We start from the raw sequence: 23,140 nt of genomic DNA, 5'->3' as shown, positions 1-23,140 counted from the left end.
ACATGGATTATGAATTTATGTGTATGGATTATGGTTTTATGCGTTTGAGGAAGAAAAAGGCACAGATGGTTGGGCTCCATAAACTACTTCATTCGTGTATTAGATAAACACAGGTAACAATTTATGCAGGTGGGAGTGAAAGAAAAGAAAGGAAGAAGAAATGAACTGCCGATAAACTCATTGAATTCTGACACTACAGGAGGAAATTAGCTTTTGAACTCTCTCCCCGCCATTCATTATGCTGTAGGAATCAAAGTATGTCTTTTCCTTGTTCCAATTCTCTCCTAGATGAATTACATTCAAGCCAGGGGTCAGCAACTAAGAACCCCAATGGAAGTATTTGTAAGCACCCATTGGGGACATAGATCTTCTTGATGTCCACTGCAAATGAGTGTACTATTTCAAGTGCATGAAGCATTCCTAGTGCACTAAGAACTTTCTCTTGGCCTAAACATGTACGAGACTGACCTCATGAATTAGGGTAAGACCCACCGATTAGGCAGAAAGTTAGAAATAAATTTCCACTTGTATAGCCAGGAAGACTGGGGCAAAAGAAGCTCAGAATGATGGAAAGGAAACTTACAAACTCTTTGGTAGAGTCAAATTGCGATTGAACTTCACTGTATCCTTGGCTGAAAAGAGAGCTCTGCCGGAGGATTGATTAAATGCATTGCCCACAAGTTGCCTGGGGTTGCAATTCATCTATAGAAAGAGCCTGGTCAAAGTAGAAATTCCCACTCTTAAAATATCACTCAACATAAAAGGTTCATTAATACTGAATTACTAAAATGGTAGTCCATTCGTTACTTGGTCTCCCCTGTGGCAATCTGCATGTTTTGTAATTTGAGAATTAAGAGATTGGGTAGTTTGTAGGTAAAGAGAACTGTCAGAGAAACAGTAGTGGACTGTTAAGGCGAGGCTGACTTCTTGAGAACTCACAATTTAAACTGAAGTCAAATATTTCACTGAGTTGTCGGGCTGTCCATGTAGAGGTGCCTAATACCTGTTGAATTAAACAAGCTTAAAAGTATATTAGAGAAGGTTCACAGAGAAAGCTCATTTTCATTGGCAGTATCATTATTCATATGCACATACATGTCAGTTTTATGTGAAAACACATAGCAGAGTCTAGCATCCATTTATGTTATCTACGCATTTCTCGTGTGTGTGTGTGTGTGTGTGTGTGTGTTCATTATCAGACTCATCCCTACTTTAGGCTCTGGAGATACAATAGCAAAAAATGATCTTTGTGGAACTTACTTACATCATATAGATAGAGGAATTGAAAATTAAGTAAAATTATATATATATATATATAAATTATATATATATAATTTATATCTATAAATAATTTATAAATAATTATATAAATATATTTATAAATGTAAATATATTTATAAATAATTTATAAATAAATTATTTATATATATAATTTTATATATATATAAAGTTAACAAGTATAATTATATGTATATATAAAATTATTACAATTTTAAGTAATGACCAGTGCTAGAAAGACAAAGCAGAAGAAAAGATTCTGAGAGGTAAAAGGCTTGTTCAGGAACTTGTCGTAAGGAGTTGATACACCCAGGGGCATAAGGGTTGATTCATGTAAGTGTCTGTTAAAAGAGCATTCTCGGCAGGAGAAGCAGCATGTGCACACACCTTCAGGTAAGAATGTGCCTGATGTATCTAAAGATAATAGGAGGCCACTTTGGCAGGAGTGGCCTAATGAGAACATTTGTAGCAAATGAATTTGGAGAAGTAAGCAGAAGACAGACAATCCTATTTTGTTTTCCATGGTATAGCCTCTGGCTGTTTTTAAAAGTGGGAAAAGCACCATTAAATGGGTGACCATAGGAGTCACATAAAGTGCCTTACAAGATCACCATGATACCATATGCGTATAGATTCTTTGAGGACAAGAATGGGCAAAACATGATAAGTTAGTGGACATCGAAAATAGTTTAGGAAAAAAAGTGACGGCAGCTTGGGTGAGAGTCGTAGCTGTGGAGATGGCAAAAAGTGATAGATTCCATGTACAAAAGGTAAACCAACAAGGTTTGTTGATCAATAGACTGTAGTTTCTGAGAGAATAACGATGAATCAATGATGGCTTGTGAACTTTGGGCCTAAGCCAGTGGTGTGTAGTAATGTTATTGATAAGATTGGGGACACAAGGGAAGAGTAGATTTGAAGTAAAGGGACATCCAGAGTTTTATTTTGGACATGTTAATTTTTATGACTCTTAGAAATCAAAGGGGAAGATATTGAATACATATAGAGAGAATTTGAAAGGTATTGGGATAAGAGGAGAAAATTTGAGATAGTATATAAAATAATATATTATTATGAACATAGTATTTAAAAAAACATATTATTATGGAGAATCTCAAAAAAATATCTGATGTAGAATATATAGCAAATCCAGATCCCCCATTATTAGCTTTAATAATGATCAATTTATAACCAATCTTATTTCATCCATACCCCCAACCATTTTCTTCTTTTTCATATTATGTTGTAACAAACCCCATATATTATATCATTTTATCAGTAAATACACAAATATTTCAGTAAGTATATAGTTGGAATTTAAAACCACGCAACTGAACAAGATAATCTAGGGAGAGAGTAAGAGATGGGAAGAATATTTAAATCCCAGTATCTTAAGAAGTTTGATGATTATAATACAATATTGTTGTCTATATTCACTATACTGTGCACCAGATCTCTAGGGATTACTTACTATTTATTGCAAGTTTGTACCCTTCAAACAACAGCTGTCCTGCCCCCCCATCCCCATCCCCTGGTAATCACCATTTTATTCTTTGTTTTTACAAGTTTGACTTTTTTAAAATTCCACATATAAGTGACATCATGCAGTACTTGTCTTTCTCTGTCTGACTTATCTCTATTACCATAATATGCTCAAGAACTTAATGATTCCAACCACTGAAAAGAAAGGATCATTATGTAATGTTATAAAGGTGCTAATTATCGCTACAATGGCAATCATATTACAATATGCAAGCATATCAAATTAACATGTTGTACACCTTAAATTTGCACAATGTTCTATGTCAAATATGTTACAATAAAATAAATAAATCCATTCTGTCTGTGTACGGGAGGAAGAGGGTGGTAATAGAAATGAGAAGATAGATGAGATGTGAGTTTCGGAACATTCCAAAATTTTGAAGTCAGGAAGAGAATCCAGCGGAGGACATAGAGAAGGAGCTACCACTGAAGTAGAAAGAAAACTAAAGGGACCGGATGTCATGGAAGACACATGAAAATAGTGTTTCTGTTGTGTCTAATACTGGTGTGAGATAGAATATCATAGGCACAAAGAATTGAGTATTGGACGTAACAAAGTAGAAATCATTGTTAATTTGACAAGAGTGGTGTCCCTGAAAGGTTTAGGACAAAGTCTTCGTGGGAATAGGTTGAACAGAGAATGGCAGATAATTAATTTTAAGCAGCAAATGTAAACAACTATTTTGAGGTTATTTGTTGAGAGAAGAAGCAGAAAAATGGGACAGAAGCCAGAAGGGAATACCGGGTCAAAGGGAATTTTAATTTTATATCCTGGAAGATATTATTACATGTTAATATACTGATAAAATAGTCTGCCATGGAGGAGAAAGTTGATGATGTAGGACAGAGAGGACAAGTGCAAAGCAAAATCCATTAGTAGGTGAAAGTAAACGGCCTCTGGCACACAAGTGCAGGGGTTGGCCTTAGATAGAGTGGCGACAGTTCATCAATTTTAACAGGAGGAAAGGCAAAGTATATATTGATCCCAATGCAGGCAGGTTAGTAGATTTGATGGAAGACAGTGAGGATTATTCCATTCAGAATGCTTCTGTTTTCTCAATTAAATAAATATTGAGGTCATCAGTTTGTAATGAAGTGAGGTTAGAAAAAGCTGTGGAATGTTCCTTCTAAAAAATGAAACAAAACTGATGTGGGAAATAGTATAGGCTTGCTGACAGTGCTGAATTCCCATTTTAAATGTGTGGTCGGAAGTTAGGGTAGGTCCAGTCATCAGTTCTGTTTTTCTTTACCTATTTAAGCTGCCCATGTACAGTAGTGAAAGAGGAGAAAGATTGGATTTTACCACCTAAGGTTTTGACATGTTGAAGGAAAACCAAGTTTGAGTCGATGGTGTTTGCAAGGGATTGCTTGTAGTGATGAATCGTAGCATCTAAATTTCATACAAAAGCAAATGAAAACAGGATAAGGAGGATGAGAGAAAATGAAGAAGTGATGATTAATGGATTGGCAGTTTCACTGGGCCAAAGAATTAGAGCAGCTGGGGAACTAGAATAAGAGACTTTAAAGAGTAGGAAATGGGAACAGAGACTTGACTGATTAAAATTAAGATTTTGAGGTTGGTGATAACAGTATATACTGAACACCGGGGGAGTGGTTGGCTGAGATTGGGGAAAAGATCCCTGTAAGTGAAAAGAAACAAGAATTGAGGCTATGGAGAAAAAGGAACCCTCATACTCTGTTGGTGGGAATGCAGATTGGTGCAGTCGCTATGCAAGGCAGTGTGGAGGTTCCTCAAAAAATTGAGAATAGAAATTACCATATGACCCAGCAATTACTCGTGTACGTATATATCCCCAAAATCTAAAAACATTTATCCATAAAGGTATATGTGCTCTGATGTTCACTGCAGCATTATTCACGGTAACCAAGACATGGAAACAACCAAAGTATCCTTTGATAGATGATTACATTAAGAAGATATGTAGCACATATACAATGAGCTATTACTCTGCCATAAGAAAAGAAAATACTGCCATTTGTGACAGCATGGATGGATCTTGAGATTATTATTCTAAGCGAAACAAGTCAGACAGAAAAAGTCGAGAACCATATGATTTCACTTACATGTGGGATATAAAACTGAAAGCAACAAAGAAACAAAACAAACACATAAACAAAAACTCGTAGACATAAACACCAGTTGAGTGGTTACCAGAGGGTAAGGGGGGAAGGGCAATGGTAGAAGAGAGTAAAGGAGATCAAATATATGTTGATGGAAGGAGAACTGACTCTGGGTGGTGAACACACAATGTGATATATAGATGATGTATTATGGAATTATACAATTGAAACCCATATAATTTTACAAATCACTGTCACCCCAATAAGTTTAATTTTAAAAAAAGAACAAAAATTGGATTATCTACCTATGTAGTGAACAAAGCAATGATTCAAGTCTACTCAAAGTGAGCAGGTTCTAAATATGTGTAAAGAAAGAATGGATGATCAGTTGCTCAGTAGATGATTCGAACAAGAAACAATAGTAGATGGTATGATACAGTGACAGGCTTCAACGTCTCCTGAGTTATTGAGAAAGGAGGAAAGAGAAATGGCCTGGGTAGCAATGAAGATAATGAAAAATGTCTACCCCTCTCCTCCAGAGAGGGCTACAGGGGCATCTGTGATCTCAAGGAATGTTTACGTTTTAGTTAGGGCAAGAAGAAAGAACATGTCCAGAGAAAAGGTGGAGGGTAAAGGGGACTGATTGTTTGAGAAGGCAATTAAAGGGTTTTATAGGAGAACTAAAAAGCGCCCTGAGTTTAGGTCAGATTACAGGTTGTATAGAGCTCCATGAGATCCAGTCCAGGTACTGGGAGATGATGACTGGGGGGAATACACTTCTGGTGGTGACTGCTGTAAGCAGCGATGAGAGCATAATGGGTTAATTCCTGTTGATTGCTGTTGTTGTCCTATTATTCAGGGTAGTTAGCTAATCACTGCCTCCTTACTTCCCAGGATCAGTCTCATAAGTGGTTTGTAGTGGTCATGTGGTGGTTTCTTAGCTAGGCGAATGTGGCTTTGCCATAATCACATAATCACACAATCATAATCGCTTTACTCCATTTCAAAGGCAGACAAAGATCCTGGAAACCTACGTCGTAAACAACAGAAGACAGTGTCATGCCAAGGGGCGAGAAGGCTTTAGCTGGAGTAGGTGATCAATAAGTGGTCCTTCCCCCCGCCCCGCCCCCTTTTCTTAGTTCCCCATCACAAAGAAATATCCTTAGGACATGGAGGTATGATATAAAATTCTCAGAGTCCCTGAATTAATTAAATTTTGTTAGAACAACACAATTTAAGAGCCTCTCTCAGACTTCACACTGCAAAGAGAATTACTTGGAAACTTAATAGAAATGCAAATTTCTGGGACTCAATCCCAAAAGTGCTATAGCTCTGGAATGTGAAGGGGCACCCTGTGTTCTGTTTTTCCCAGGGCAGTACAGTTGATGCTTGTTAGCCTGGCATGATTATTTGTAGCAATCCCTTTCACTCTCAAAATTGTCTAGATTTGAATACTCAAGTATATGGTCACTTTAGGAATAGTATCTGGGAATCTTCATTTTAAACAAGTTCCCGAGGGGATTCAGATGCAGGTGGCCTGAATTCTGTTCTCTGAGAAACACCACTTTAAGGGATGATACTGTTTGGTTTGTCAATTCTGGGCATTATATATTTCCTGAATTAGTCAGGTAGGATCCTTCCAGCCCAGGTCCCTGTGTTTAGAATTACCTGCAAGAATCTGTGGGCTTTATGAAAAAGGCAAATTGATTTATTCAGAAGTGACTGCTCCCTACTCTGAAATAACAACTATATATCATTTATTATACCAGTTTTAGCACGCACGCGTGCGCACATACCACCACCACCCCCCCCCCACACACACACACAAACACTGGGTAACACTGTTGAATGGTTACAATGTCCCAGGCACTTATCTAAGCACTTAGCATATATTAACACATGTAACACTCAAAACCATAGTTGGAATTTCCACTAATATTATTTCCATTTTTCAGTGAGGCACTGAGAAGTAAAACATCTATTCAAGAATACACAGCTAATCCTAATACCTGGTAGAACTTGGATTCAAAACCATGTAGTCTGGCTCCCCAGCCTATGCTTTTAAAGGTTATATAATATTACCTCCCTAAATCCAATCTGGGGAAATAATCAATTTCTATTTCTCCCTCCCTCAGGTCCTGATAATAATCCTTAACCAGATTACCTACTAGTTATCATTCCGTATTATCTTGCTTCCGTTGATCTTCTGTGTGTCCCACTGAGTTCTTACCTACCCATGTTTCATTTTGAGTAACAGTCAGGATCTCTATTATTTGTAGATGGCATTTGTCTTTTCATTCACAAAATTCTATGAAAATTATAGGTTTCGGACACTCCCAAATGTGACAAGAGTAGGAGGAAGGGAATTAACATTTATTGAGCATTTACTATCAACTTCTTTGTTGCATTTTACATCATTTTCCTCATTTAATCTTTACAACAATTCTGAGAGGTGAACTTTTTATCCCACTTTTTTTAAATAAGGCAAGCAGAGTTTAAAGAGAATAAGTAGTTTTTCCAGGGAAATCGAAACTAGTGAAACCAAGAGCTGAATACTGAACACTGAACCTGCTGAACGAGTGTACCATGTGTTTTATTTTATTTTTCCGTTTGGTTGGCTCTGATGCTCCCTTCCTTGACTTGTGTTAATGATAGCAAAAGGAAGGCTCTTTTTCCATTCCCTTTGATGAAGAGAGCCACTGCCTTGATAAACGCTAAGATGAAAGTAATAACATTAAGGATACCCTTTGCAGCAATATGAATAGTGTTGTTAATTTAAGAGTCTCACAGTCAGCGGTGTAAGAAAACCTAGATCCTCCTCTTTGGACTGAAAGTGACTTATTTTCTGACATTTACTCACCTATCCATGGGTTTACCAGTTAGTAAAGGAAGATTATTAAAATAGCCACATGGCTTAGAATTAATGGAAAAAAGAATCTGAGACCTTCCTCCACCTTCTGGTGTATAGCGTGTTTCCCCGAAAATAAGACCTAGCTGGACAATCAGCGCTAATGCATGTTTTGGAGCAAAAATTAATATAAGACCTGGTCTTATTTTACTATGAGTGAAATAAGCAAAATAGCAAAATAAGACCGGGTCTTATATAATATAATACTAAACAATACTATACCATACTATAATGTCATACTGGGTCTTGTATTAAGTTTTGCTCCAAAAGACACATTAAGCTGATCGTCTAGCTAGGTCTTATTTTCGGGGAAACATGGTATGTACTGTGGGGCACATGGTGAATGACAACACTAAAGCGATCCTCTGCCTGGATCTACTGCTGGTCATAAAGTATGTATTCAAATGAGGATCAGTTCACCCTCACCTTGTAATAAGAAATGTCATCACCAAGGCATAGAGGATGCCAAGGGGGTGGAAAAATGAAGGGAAAAAGCTGAACTAAAATGACTATAGCAGCCAAGGACACAAAACAAATCCCCTGAAAGTGATTGATCCTGACACAGCCTGAGTCTCTGTAAGGTTTTTAGCAAGGCTGAGTAACTGGTTATAACTCCTCAAAGCAATGTGACAACCTCTGCCATACGGTGTTTTTGAATTACTTATCTTTTCATTCCCTAACTCCTTATGGAGTCATATTTTCCTTACTGGGTAAGACCATGTTCAAGAGAGCAGTTGTTTCTACTCTCAAAAGGAACTAAAAGATCGAGTAGACATCATATTCTTGCTGTTTGCCAGAAAATGGAAAGGTCACTGAGTGCGATTGGGTAAGACCCCAAAGTCTCTACAGAGAGTGTGCAGTTTGTTAGCATTCCCTCAGATGTTTCTCCCAACACTGGTCATGCTTTCCTAGTCTAAGGTGAAGTCTAAGTCTAAGGTAAAGGCCCCAGAATGCAGTGTAGTCATGTCTATCCTGTGTCAGTACTTAACACAGCACTAAACACACAGTGCATACTCATTCATGATTTAGATTAATTCCGTGTCTGACAAATATGTTCCTCATGTTTTGGAAGTTCAAAGTCTAACTAATGGTTCTATGATTGTCTGTAAAACATTAAGGACTTTCTAGTTTATACTTTATAGTCACTTTATTATGGTGGGAAATTGCCTTGATAGATGGATGGAAAGATGATAGATGATGATAGATAGACAGATGATAGATAGATAGATGTATAGATAGATAGATTGATTGATTGATAGATGATAGATATACAAGTATCTGTGTACTCATATGTATTTATATATGTGTGTGCATGTATGCATATTTGCTTTAATATATAGTTATAATAGCTATTAGTACACACTCAGTGAAATTAGGTAATTCTAACTAATGAAATTTAATTAAAATTTGTAGTGTGTGTATATGTGTTTATGTGCAGGGGAATGACTAGAGATTATATGGTTCAGTGCAGAAGTTACCTCCCCATACACATAAAAAAATTATTTATTTACTGATCCTGACATTTTCTTATCCAACATCCAGTTATTTATTGGATCTTAAAACTAAATGGATATATATATATATATATATATATATATATATATATATATATATATATATATATTATATATATATATACACATATATATGTATATATATACACATATATACATATATATGTGTATATATATATATTTATATGATATGTATATGTATATATACATATATACGTATTCTGATATGTATATGTATACATGTATGAATTATAATACACACACACACACACACACACACACAAACGGAATCTGGATGTTTACAAGAGGACGTATATGTTTATAACTCTCAGTCATATCCTTCCTTAACTCTCAGTTAAAATCCTTCCTTACCTATTTTTATTTCCATGAACACAAACTACATGTGTTTTTCCCTGCACATACTACAAGGATTTTAAGACAAACTGACTAGAGTTCTCCATTTGGCATTCAGTCCACATTTGGTGCCTCAATAAAGTTTTGTTGATTGAAGCAAGAGCAGGGGTTAATGGAGTTTTAATACCATTGTATTACATTCCCAATGATGATTTCAAAACCCTACAGAGACTTTTCTCAGGTTTATGAGTAGACACAATTCCCACATATTTATATTTGGTACAAGGAAGAAAATAATCATTTCATGACAATTCATGTCACAGTTCTATTTTAAGCACCAGGATTCAATTTAAAGTGATCATTTTTTATTGTTGTTTTCAGGATGAAACTGAGCCTGCTTCCTGTTAATCTGTCTATAAAACTTGCAGCAATAAGTATGTTCTGAGTTAGATTCCCATCTTTGCCATTTACTAACTGTGTGACCTTGAATGTGTTCTATAACCATTATGTGCCTTGGATTTCCTATTTAAAAAGACGTGGGGGGACAACAATAGATAATTTATCGGGATACTCTAAGAATTAAGTGGTATGAAGCCTATGAAAGAGTTTAGAACACTTTCTTGCACTCCTACACTTTCACTAACTTCCCATGGCAGATGCAAAAGAGAATTTAAGGCTTAAGGATCCTACGAATTCTTTTACTCCAACTTGCTCATCTGACTGATAACGAATCAAAGTCCTAAAAGAGATGCAGTGATTTACTCAGCCATCTAGCTGCTGAGCCATGACTGAAACATGGAACAGAAGCTCCTGATTCCCCGGCATTAGTGTATTCATTAAATCAAGATGGTAACCTCAAATTTATTTTTTCTGAATTCCCGGATGTCTGCACTTGATGAATAGGTGTGCCTTGGCAATAATGTGGTTTAAGGGAAAGCGTGTGGCTTCTGAGTTTGTTACTAAGTAGTTATGTAGCCTTCAGCACTCCCTGTTGAATTCCCATCAGGATGGCTGGTTCCATTCTTAGATTTGAAACATAGATTCCACCCTTTTTTTGTTCCCTTCCTTTATGGCTTCCAGATGGCATCACTCTATTCCTCAAGCAATTATTGAACACCGTCTATATGCCAGATACGGTAGTAGGTTTAGCCTCCCACAAGTCTGCAAATCCAAGGTCTTTTCCCCCTTCTGGTTCCTAGATGCACTTTCTTAGCCCTACAGGTCTCTGAAAACCAACATATTGTTCTCTCAAATTCTTGCCAGATAAATGATTTAAATCCTCCCTTGTGTGGTCTGGGAACTACTATCCTCCTTGTGACTAACAGTGATCAGCCTATCTTGCAGGAAAACTAGTTCTCAATGATCTTATGCTGTAAAAACTACAAAGAAGCTCTTTGCAGGTGGACATAGGATAAGATGGGAAGAGGGGAAATCACACCTAAATAATCCTTCAATGTCATGCTCTAGTTTGCTTAAGAACCCAGCTGCTTTCTGTCCTGCTTCACAGGAATCACTGAAGCAGAATGTCTAGGGATTGTGCTGCTGACTAATTGGAATAAGCCAGACTAGACACCATGTCCCAGGGACCAAGTTGATGTCACTTTTAGTCAGAGGACAGGAAAGTACATTCCAGAGACATGCTATTATGTGCGGCTGAGATTAAGTAAAACTCAAGTTCTAAAAATGCATGAAGAAAGATGATTTTTTAATGAGGGTATTTGTTTATTTTCATTAGTGATTGTCTACTGACCCCATCAAAGAGAAGCCAGAGCTTCAGTTGCAAAAGAAAATTAGGGAAAAAAGTAAAAGCATACACATATCAAATGTTATCCAAAATCACCTAAAGGAAAAAGATTTTTTAACCATGGAATCACAATTGTATTACTTGTGTATATTACTTTGATTATATATGCCAGCCTTTGGTATCATAGTTACAGAAGTTGGGATCTCATAAAAGTGGAGCTAATAATAGCATAGAAATGCTCTCCAGAGTAAGCCAGAGCGAACTGTCTTTAGCATGAATTATTCCAACATATCATATTTCTTGTAACCTGAAAATCAAACATTCAGCTGTATCTTATAACTTGTGCAGTTATAGACACCTGCATGCCTGAGCTTGTTTTAGTCAGCTTCTTATTGCTGACACATGGAGGAAGAAAAAATGGTTTGAGGAACAAGAGTAAAGCACAACTGTGTCTGCTCTACCACTATCAAGCTCCGTGAATCTCCACAGTAACTCTCTGGTATGCCACATCTCTCAAATAAACACATTTTCTTGGAAACCCACTGATGTTCAATGTATTTCAACTCCATATGCCTATAAATGTGGTTATATTTCAATAGGGGCTTAGCTTCGATTATCAAACTTTTCCCACCTGCCCATATGGAGCTGGAATCGGCATGATATAAATATATTCACAGTTTTTGCTCCTCTCCCTTGCAGCCAACTTTCTAAAATAATAAGAAACTTTGTTGCTGGGGAAACAACTGACAGGTGTCAGAAGTTTATTTGCTTTGTTTTGTTTGTCATCTAATTGGGGAAATGGGATGAATATCAGAATTAAAAAGCTAAAAAAAAATAAAAAGAATAGGTTGGTTTTAAAATTAGAGTTTGAAGTAGTCTGGAAGAGGGACTAGAGTATCTGGGTGAGAGGGGATGAATCAGTAAAATTGACCAGCTGGGGCTGGAAATTGGAGTGTGGAGGAAGAGACTATGGGTGTTTGTTAGTTTGATTATTCTGAGAAGCTACTTGGAGGACTTCAGGAAACTGAATAGAGCTCGTTAGCCTGAAAAGGACATTATTATAATGTTTTGGATTTCCTCTTGCCAACACTTTAAGTATTTTAATAATTATTGAAGTACCTTTTAAAATTTTTATTAAAACACAGCTAACATACAATATTACATTAGGTTCAGTTGTACACCATAGTTATGCAACATTTACATACCTAAAGAACTGATCACCATGATAAGTCCAGCAACCATCTAACACCATACCACATTATCACAATACTATTGGCTATATGCCCCATGCTGTACATTATATCCCCATAGCTTACTTGTTTTATACCTGGAAATTTGGACCTCTTATTCCCCTTCACATTTCCTCCCCGTTTTTAAGATATTTCAATTACAGTTGACATTTCATATTATTTTATATTAATTTCAGATGTACAGCATAGTTGTTAGACATTTACATAATTTAAGACATGGTCCCCTGACTGATGTAGTACCCACCTTGCATTATACATAATTATTATCATATTATTGACTATATTCCCTATGTTGTGATTTATATCCCTGTGACTATTTTGTAACTACCAATTTGTACTTCTTAATCCCTTCCCCTTTTTTACTCAGCCTCCCAACCCCTCTCCCATCTGACAGCCATCAAAATATTCTCAGTATCTATGAGTTTGTTTCTATTTTCTTTGTTTATTTTGTTCTTTAGATTCCACATATAAGTGAAATCGCACTGCATCTGTCTTTCTCTGTCTGACATGCTCAACTCAGCACAATACCCTCCAGGTCCATCCATGCCATAGTAGGTGGTAAAAACCCATTTCCCTCCCTGGCCGAACAATATTCTATTGTACATATGTACTGCCTCCTTTTTATCCATTCATCCACTGAGGGACTCCCAGGCTCCCTTCACATTTTAGCTATTGTAAATAATGCTGCAATGAACACATTGATGTACACGTCCCCTCAAAGTAGTGTTTTGCATTTCTTCGGGTAAATACCCAGAAGTGGAATTACTGGGTTCTTCTTTATCTCTTGTTGTAGCTTTTTTAAAGTCTATTTTGTTTGGTATAAGTATTGCTACCCCAGTTCTTTTATTTATTTTCCATTTTCATGAAATATCTACTTCTATCCCTTTAGTTTTAGTCTGTGTGTGCCTTTCAATCTGAAGTGAGTCTCTTGTAGACCATATATGTAATGGTCTTGTTTTCTTATCTATTCAGCCACCCTATTTTTGATTGGAGCATTTAATCTATTTACATTAAAAAGGATTGTTGATAGATATGCAGGTATTGCCATTTTATTATTCATAGTTTTTATCTTTTTGTTGTTGTCTTAAAGGAGTCCCTCTAACTTCCCTTGCAGTACAATTTTGGTAGTGATGAATTCCTTTAGCTTTTTCTTGACTGGGAAGCTCTTTATATGTTCTTCAATTCAAAATGATAGTTTTGCTGGGTAGAGTAATCTTGCTTGTAGGTCCTTGCTTTTCATCATATTGAATATTTCGTACCAATCCCTTCTGACTTACAAAGTTTCTGTTGGAACATCAGCTAACAGTCTAATGGGAGCTCTCTTAAAGGTAACTAACTGCTATTCTTTTGCTGCTTTAAAGAATCTTTCTTTGGCATTTCAATTATGATGTGTCTCAATGTAGGCCTCTTTGGAACTCTCTATGGCATCCTGGGCTTGTATGTTTATTTCCTTCAATAGTTTAGGGAAGTTTTCCATTATTACTTCTTCAAATACGTTTTCAATTCCTTGCTGTCTATGTCTCCTTCCTCCTCTGGTACACCTATGATGTGCCTGTTGATATTCTTGTTGTTGTCTTAAAGGGCCCTTAAACTCTCCCAATTTCTTTTTTTTCTTTTTTTTTCTTTTTTTTTTTTTGATTTCTTTTTCTTTTTGCTGTTCTGATCTGGTGCTTTCTGCTAACTTGTCTTCTAAATCGCTTATTTGATCCTCTGTTTCATCTCACCTAGTGTTGATTCCCTCTAACATATTTTTCATTGCAGTTATTGTATTCTTTGTTTCTGACTGGTTCTTTTTATGTTTGCTGTCTCCATTTTTATGGCTCCTATCTCTTTATTGAAGTTTGCCTTGAGATCATTGAGCATCCTTGTAACCAGTATTTTGAACTCTGTATCTGGTAGATTATTTGTCTCCATTTTCTTTAGTTCTTTTTCTGGAGCTTTGTTCTGTTCTCTTTTTTGGGACATGTTTTTTTGTCTCCCCATTTTGGCTGCCTCCCTATGTTTATTTCTATATAATAGGGAGGGCTGCTATGTGTCCCATTCTTAGTAGAGTGGCCTTATATAGTAGGTGTGCTGTGGGGCTCTATGGCACATCTCCTAATTACCTGAGCTGGGTGCTGCAGGTTTATCCTGTGTGTGGGTTGTGTGTGCCCTCTTGTAGTTGAGCCCTGGTTGCTGTTTGCACATCAGTGGGAGGGATTGAACCTCAGGCTTATTGGTTGTGTGGACTGGCCATGATTGCAATGAAGCCCCTGTTGGGCAAGGGCTGACCCTATGGAGCAGGATTCATTTTAGCAGGACTCTGGTGTCTGCCTAGCCTGCCCTTTGAGTATGTCATCCTCAGAGGCCGCTGGGTGATGCTCTGAAGCTGGCCACTGGACATGCCAGGCTCAGAGCCTCTGAGAGGGGCCCTCCTGCAGGCAAAGTTCAACCCCAGCCTCTGCTCTGCCCAGGGACTTTTGGCATGAGCTACAAAATAATCCAAAGATGGCTGCCACCCCTGTTGGGCTTGTTGCCTTGAGAGGCCAAGCCATGAACCATAGCTGACTGCCACTAGTGCTGGGTGTGAGGCTGCTCAGCAAGAGGTACAGGACACAGCAAAGCCAGATGCTGCTTGGTTAGGTTTTGTGAACCTTTGAGAGATTTTAGGCAAATCTGCAGTGTGAGCCAAGACAGGCCATTTGTATGGAAACCCACTGGAAGCAATTTGGGTAAGACCACAAGTTGGTTGGCTGGGTTCTCATGAAATCACAGGGTGTGTAAATGGTGTTAGCCAGGTTGATGGAGAGGCTCAGATGTGGCAGTGTCTGCCTGTGTCTGCACACGCCAAGAGGGTAGAGCTCAACAAAAGAAGAATGGCTTCTGCCAGCATTTCTGTGTGGGAGATTGCTTCCCTTTTAGCCCTTACCCTAAAGCCGGACAATTTAGTTCTTCCCTGTATATCCCTGGCACCTTTAAAGCTGCTGCCCCAGCACTTGAGATCGGAGTGAGTGAGGCCATCAGTGAGTAAATCCATGTGCAGGCCCTTGAAGAGAGGTGCCTGGCACTCCAGCTACCCTCATCTCAGCCACAATCTCTGCTGATTTTTACAGAAAATATGAAAATATGAGGACTTCTCTCCCCACCACTGCAACCTTGAGCTGGAGAGTGTGATATGGGGCTTGGATCCCTTGCTCCTCCTGGGGGGACTTTCACAGCCAAGATATCACTCCTGATGTTTCAGGGTGCAGAACCAGACCGTTTTGCATCTCCACCACTTTTGAGTCTTGAGGTCGCTTTTTCTGTATGTACTTAGAGGTAGGACTTTAGTTCAGCTAGACTTCAGGCAATACTCAATGATGGTTATTTTGTAGTTTAGTTGTAATTTTGGTGTTGTTATGAGAGGAGGCAAACCGAGAGTTTACCTACTCCACCTTCTTGACTGGAAATGTGAAATGTCTCTTCAGTGTTTCTTAGATGCTATTTGACTCTAGCTTCATGTTGAAAGGGACATTAGCAGCCCATGTTTTCAGGCTGTGTAAAGATATGATGCATAATGTGTAAGTTCGTATTTCATATAAATCTTGTTCAGTTCCCTAATGACCATCAGTGCCACTCCAGCCACCCTGGCTGTTAGAAAATTTGTTACATGACTTTATCCTTTGTATAAATGACATTACACCATATGTTCAGTGACAGATCTGCTAGTAACTTTTTCCCACTTCTCATTTCAGTTTCTTCCATGCCTTTACAGTGTAGGTGATTGTGCTAGTCTCCCCTATGCACCAAAGCTGGAAGATGAGAGATCTAGAATAGGGAATACCACAAAGCTTAGTGCATTTTTTTTTTTCACAGCAATAGAGTCTGGTAATTGTGCTGAGGAAGCTATGTACGTATCTCACAGCAATGACTACAATAATCTTTCACAGGCATACGCATATGCAGCTAGTCACCACTGCTGGCATAGGTCTTACTCTATTTATCCTTTCTTTAAATAAAAGAATGTCAGAAGTCACCATGGAGTAGGTGAATTTTACAGAGATAGAATGGTGTCAAATATCCTATAGAATAGGTACTCCATGTGTCTGTTTTTATGGCATGTTATACATTCCTACACTCTCAAGTATTGTTTCATTTGATCTTCTTTGCAACCCTGTGAAGCAGGCAAGGCAAGAGCCATGGCCCCAGATGAGGAGTCAAGCTTAGAAAGGTTAAGTTAATTGCCAAAGCCAAACAATGTCTATGAAAGAGTCCATAGAAGGACTCTGGACTTTGGATTTGAGTCCATTTCTCTATCAACTATAAGATACTCTCTCTGGGTAAGTCTGGCAAAGGTCAGAGTCTCTGCTTAGTGTTTCACTGAGCTTTGTAGTCAATGGTCACATGGGGTCATTTGATCTCTTTGCTAGGGTTGGCCGTTTTCAAGTTCACAGTTCTTTCATCAAAGAGCAGTTCTGGAAAATTCAGAGACAAGGAAAAACCAAAAGTGTCTTGAAGAACTTTCTTGCCTGGAATAGACACCACTTAACTGCAATGTATTAGAGGAGTTTGTTTATCTTGATTGGAACTCATTAATGAATAAGAGTAATTAGCGCTAGTTTATAAATGGGGACAGTAAGGCATAGAACATTGCCTGAATTCTTGTATTAGTCATTTTCTTCCTTCCCTACTCTAATCACCTGTGTCACATTCTTGTTATGTGACTTTGGGGAGACAGAATACATTGATTCAGGTGGAAAATATAGCATAACCAATTAAGGCCAATTGCCTGACATTTGGTGATAGCATTCATTGTGGTCAAAATGTATGTATTGGACTTTCTGTTTGGTTACAAAATTTGAAGATGTTTTAATTTGTTATTTTGAAAAGATACTAAATAAGCTTTTACTTCAATTCCTTCTTCAAAATTATTTATTTAGGAGTAGAACATCAGTTTGGGAAAAATCTATAATGAAATTCCCTTGTCTCTTGATTGAACTTTGAAATAGTAAATTCAATATGTTTGGTTCAGGGTAATTCTTCTGTAACTTTGTCAGAAAGTTCATTACCCAGGTGTGGCTGGATATTTTTCCTTTTTTCTTTGTGTTTTATCTATAATTCTTTTTGATCCATTAGAAAACCTATTCTCACGGAGGTATATATTACTCTATACCCAGAAACTGGGGAGGTAGAATAGTTTCAGTTCTAGAGTACCATGCTGTAGGCTAAGAAATAAAAGAACTGGGGTGTCTCTCTTTAAATCTTGGGTAATCGCTAAATTAAGGTTTCTCTACTCATTAATTTCAGGATGTATCAATTTCTTCTCTGTAAAATAAGAATGAGCGTCTTCTTGAAGAGTTGTGAAGATAAATAATTCAGCCTGTGTTGGGACTGTAAGTTCATGGAAAGCAAATAATTGAAAATGGCATCGATTTCACAAATTTCAAAAATATATATATTGTAAAAATTCCTCCTTAAAGAATAAACTTCTCAGGGTGGAAGAAACATATTATTTATTTTTTCCTCTTTTCTTAGAATATGATGTGTATGGACTCACTGGGAGTAATTCCAGGGAGACCATTCCCCCAGGTATTTCCTTGGAGTGTATGAACTATTAAAGAATTATAGGTCTGTGTCCCCCATCATATTTTTCATGAGTGGTAGTTATTGTTTTCTTCTGAGTAGACCATGGGCATTGTACCCTCTGAAATGCCACTGCATCCAGAGAAACCCACCTCAGATTACACTGAAAGGTAAAAGTGTGGCTTTGGTGGTGGTGAAAGCTGTTAAGCAATGTAGACTGCACTATAGTGTCAGAATAGTAGGTATTAATTTTAGTTTTACTCCTTAAATTTTATAACATTGGGAAAATCATGTAATTTCTCAGGACTCAATTCCTTCACCTGTAATGTGAGATAATAGTGTTTACATTCCCAATCTGTTGTGAAAGTTGGGTGAGATAATATTTGAAAGAGATTTTCACATAGGGGGACTCAATCAGGATGTATGGAATTAGATGGAATATTAGTTTCTATGATGAGTTCTGTTAAAGAACTATCAAGAAATTTTCAAAATCATAAAGGTGAATTTCCCAAACTCTATTCATTGATCATGCCTTTAGTTGTTAATAGGCTTTACGTGAAAATAAAGAATTTCATAGTCAAATAAGCTTGAAGATGTCCTAGTGTAGAGTCACAAAAACCATATTAGCATGGTAAAGTTAATAAAAGTCCTATGATATTTTAATCCATTTCCCCCCCATGATTTTAGCAAACTTATCTTGTTATAAAACACATTCTTATAGCGTATTTACTAAGTTCTTTTAGAACATATTTTGGAACATGTTGTTATAGAATTTTTGAACTTTTAAAAGGTAATATAAATTATCTAGTTTAAACCCTGCTCCATTTTATTTTATGGATAGGGATATTGGAGTTCACAAGGGTTGAGGAACTTATCCAAGATCATACCATCAATTAATGGCAGTCTGAAGATAATAGATTGGTGCTCTGTCCACTGTACCACCTGTTACGGATTTGGATTAGCTCTCCTTTGGCTCACCATAAATCATTTACCAAGAGTCTTTGGAACAACAATCTATATCATTTCTTACACATAAACTTTCTACCCTTGCATTTGAGCCCAGTGATCCATTTTCCCCCCTATATACATGAGCATGTACAGAGTCAACAGCATACCTATTCTGAGTAGAGAATAGCTAGTTCTAAACACCAATTAATTCAACTACATTCTACTTATCTTAACTACCCTCAGCACATATTTATTGGGTCCCTCTTATATAGTAACACAGGAAGACATCCAAAACTGAGAAGGACCTAGTCCTCAGGTGACCTTAACCAAAATCCCATGTTCAGAGACTTCGGGAAATTTTATGAGCTCCTTAGTGATCTGTAGCAAACCTGTTAGGCTTAGAAATGTATGTATCTTGTATATACATGGAGAGATTCATACTTATAGCAATCACAGACTATACTCCCTGCAACACCATGCACAAAACCAAAATTTTACACTAAATGTCTGCTATTATAATGATCATCACATTCTGACTACTTGCTCCTATTTTCTGTGTTCTGTTTTTATCTTTCCAAGTGGAATTTTAAAATTTCTTGAGATTAGGGGCATTGTCCTTACACACCTTCACAAAAAGGGGTTTAAGATATACTTTCTTTTTTATACTATGTGGAGTTCAAGTGTATTGTTAAAATCATATTTGCATGAGTAAAAGAGAAAAGGAAGACTTGGAGCTGAAAAGTGGCTTCATTCATGACAAAAAATGGATTAATTAAACCCAATGGAGGTGTCTCCTCTTCAAAACACACTTCATGACTCATTTGAATGACAATTCTCAGCACATTAGTTGTTTGGATTAACAATATAAACCCTAGATCTGAATAAATGCCTTATCTTTATCCAAGTGATTTGTTTTACTGACTACTGTATTCTATTTTATTTACGCAAAAATAACCTCTGTAGTAGGATGCATTTCGGAAATAGAACTAAAAACTGCTATCTTACATATGACAAATGCATTTACCTTTGCTACGTAGTTGAGTTCTTTCCATCACTTACGGGCACAGATGGCTGTCTTAAAGTCACTCTTGAACTCCAAATTGCCACGTGTCAGAACAATGATTTACTGTTTGTGGAAGGGGAGTTTCTAGCACTCAGATCCTGGTAAAGTATGGAATAATATATCTAGAGCAGTGTGTGCAACCAACCATTCTATTAAACATATAAGCAAACAATTTCATGGGTAATAATCTCATCATTCCTATTTCGAAAGACTATAATGGCTCCCAAAGCTCATCCCTCCAATTCTTTAAGTCTACTCTCCTTAGCCTGCCCATCGATACAAGAAAAAGCATTTATTAAAAAAGAATGTATGGGAAGCATTAAAAAAAAAAAAATATATATATATATATATATATATATATTTGTCATTTTAAACTTAGAATTGATGTTACACACTGAAGATTAAATATATATTCTGTATTTCAGTAATTATTGGGACCATCAAAAATATCTGGTTGTGAGGCATTTATCCAGATAAGAAGTAGGGAAGATAATTAAAAACAGTAGAAGTCAACTAACAGGAAAAAGGGAACAAAGAGTGAACTGCTCCAGAAAATAGTAGAATTAAGAAGAGATTGCTTTGAAAGACAAGAAATAATCCTACTGGTGAGTATGAGCAATATTGGCAAGATATCGTGTAAGAATTAGCAAGAGAGTTGTATTTGTACTCTGTCTTCCAATGCCTCTTTTATCTTGAACTTTTGCTCTAAATTCACCTTCCTTGACTTCAAAAAGCATAGCTAAGTTAATTGATATAAGTATGTGAGTTTTAAAAATATTTTTTCTCATTCTGTTATATGTTCTTGAAGTTCAAACATAATTTTTATTCTCTTTTGCATTTATGGTAACATTCACTCTTATCATTTGGTACCCAGCAGATACTTAACAGATATTTTCTCATTCTTCATCTTAACTATTAAATTGAAAACTAAACATGTATCTGATTTGCTATGCTGAAATTCTCATCCCCAATGGGGTAGTATTTAGAAGCAGGACCTTAAGGAAGTAATTGATTTGGGTAAGGTCATAGGAATGGAAACCCCATTATAGATTAATGCACTTATGAAAAGAAGAAGAAACACAAAAATCTCCCTCTCTCCACCATATGAGGATACACTTAGTAGGCAACCACCTACAAATCAGGAAGAGGGATTTTTGCCAGACACTGAATCTGCCAACCCCTTGACCTTACACTTAGCCTCCAGATTGGTGAGAAATACAATATTGTTTAAGACACCCAATATATGGTATTGGGTCATAGCAGCTCAAACTGAATAAAACAGTAATATTGTTCTTAAATATTGCTTTTTCTACATTAAAGTGTTAGACATCTTACTTAGCAGCCAGGCTCACTGAAACAACCTATATTCCTTTCTTAGTTATAGTATTCCCTGAGACATCATCATTTTGAGTTTTCTACACTGCAGTATAGAATTCTCATATTTTGAAGACATCTTAACTGTCTAAGACAGTGTGGCTTCTGTCAACACATCATGTCTGTTTTAAATAGTCAAAAAATCCTTCATTGGAGGCAAAAAATATTATACCCAACATATACAGAGTGATTATAAATTGTGAAACTTATGAGTTTTCAAGAGGTGCCCTTATGAGATAAGTTTAATTAAGCAAGGCATTCTATTAATCATTTCTAATTACTCATGCAAATCACAGATGCTCTGGCCTGTGGTTTAATAGCCTGATTTGATCCCAAATGTAACTGATGTCTGTGGCCCAATGGGTATTTCCATGAATGTGTCTTCACTGATCTTATTACTCTATCTAGATGTGACAATTGTCATAAAACCTCAGCTTGATTTGTTTGGCATTACACGTGTTTTAATTGCTGAATTAAAGAGGCAAAGGTAAAAGAATGCAAGAAAAGTTGTGTAGCTCCATGTAGCGATTCAGCTCAACAATGCCCACTCATACCCATCTGGCTGTTTGTGCTACCTAGGGTGCTGAGCTGGAGACCCCTGCTCCTCATTCCTAGACACAGTCTCTTTCTCTTAGCTCCTAGTGTGCTGCTGATGAAAAGATGTTGTCCTGAGTTTAGCATCATCATTTACATAAGTAAATAATACACAGAAAAGAACAGGTTTGTTCCACTTGATTCCAGATTTTTTTCTCTATACCCATGGTTCTTAATTCAAGTATGAGGTTAAAAGATGTGGCCTCCTCACTCATCCAAATCCAAATTGTTTGAGAAGGTCCAGAATGACAAAAATACCATGAATTTGTTTCTAAACAATGTCCTAATGTAGAATTTATACATTTTGAGACATAGTGATGTATGTATGAGTGGGACTTAGTACTTATTCATTCTAAAGGTAAAGGCGAACATACGTATTCAAGGATTTCCTTGTAATGATTCCACAACCTCCTAGAGAGTTTTTCTCATAGGTTGAAACCTCTGGACTTTTTCTGTTCTATGGCAAGTTTAGGTCTGTTTAACCTTCTTTCTTAGATGGAAATGTTGACAACTCCAGTACATCATGGAAAAATGAAGTATGTCTCTGCCCCCTGCCCCCCACTTCCCATACACAGTGAAATTTCTCATTCTACACCAGTCCAGACAAGCCTGAGTTGCCAGTCACCACCTTAATCTCCCTTCCCCACACCCCTTCTCCTCTTCTCCTAATGCTCCTACTTTATAATCTTAGTCTCTGTGTCTCCTTGGACCCTCCCATCATCAAAATCTGCTGTCACAATATGTCTTGCTAAATCAATTTGTTCTAAGGTATAAAAGACAGATAAGGTTATATTTGCATTTGAATAGAGAGCATTGTGTTTCGCTAAAGGGATTAGGCGCTGACCTGAAATTTTAGGCATCAGCAAATAGATGACAAGAGAGCCAGTTCAAGAAAATGGAGCCTTTCTACTATCCATGAAATCACAGTAAGTGTTTAGTCACTTATTC

At 36.9% G+C, this 23,140-nt stretch overlaps 1 protein-coding gene across 2 annotated transcripts in view; it reads left to right on the top strand.

The window, feature by feature from the left end:
- Positions 1-23,140, top strand: part of LSAMP (limbic system associated membrane protein) — a 1,158,269-nt gene that overhangs the window by 35,275 nt on the left and 1,099,854 nt on the right. The gene's annotated exons all lie outside the window — the stretch shown is intronic.

The sequence above is a fragment of the Rhinolophus hipposideros genome, assembly GCF_964194185.1.
Source record: "Rhinolophus hipposideros genome assembly, chromosome: 2".
Classification (NCBI taxonomy): Eukaryota; Metazoa; Chordata; class Mammalia; order Chiroptera; family Rhinolophidae; genus Rhinolophus; species Rhinolophus hipposideros.
This window is presented reverse-complemented; position numbering and strand designations above follow the sequence as displayed.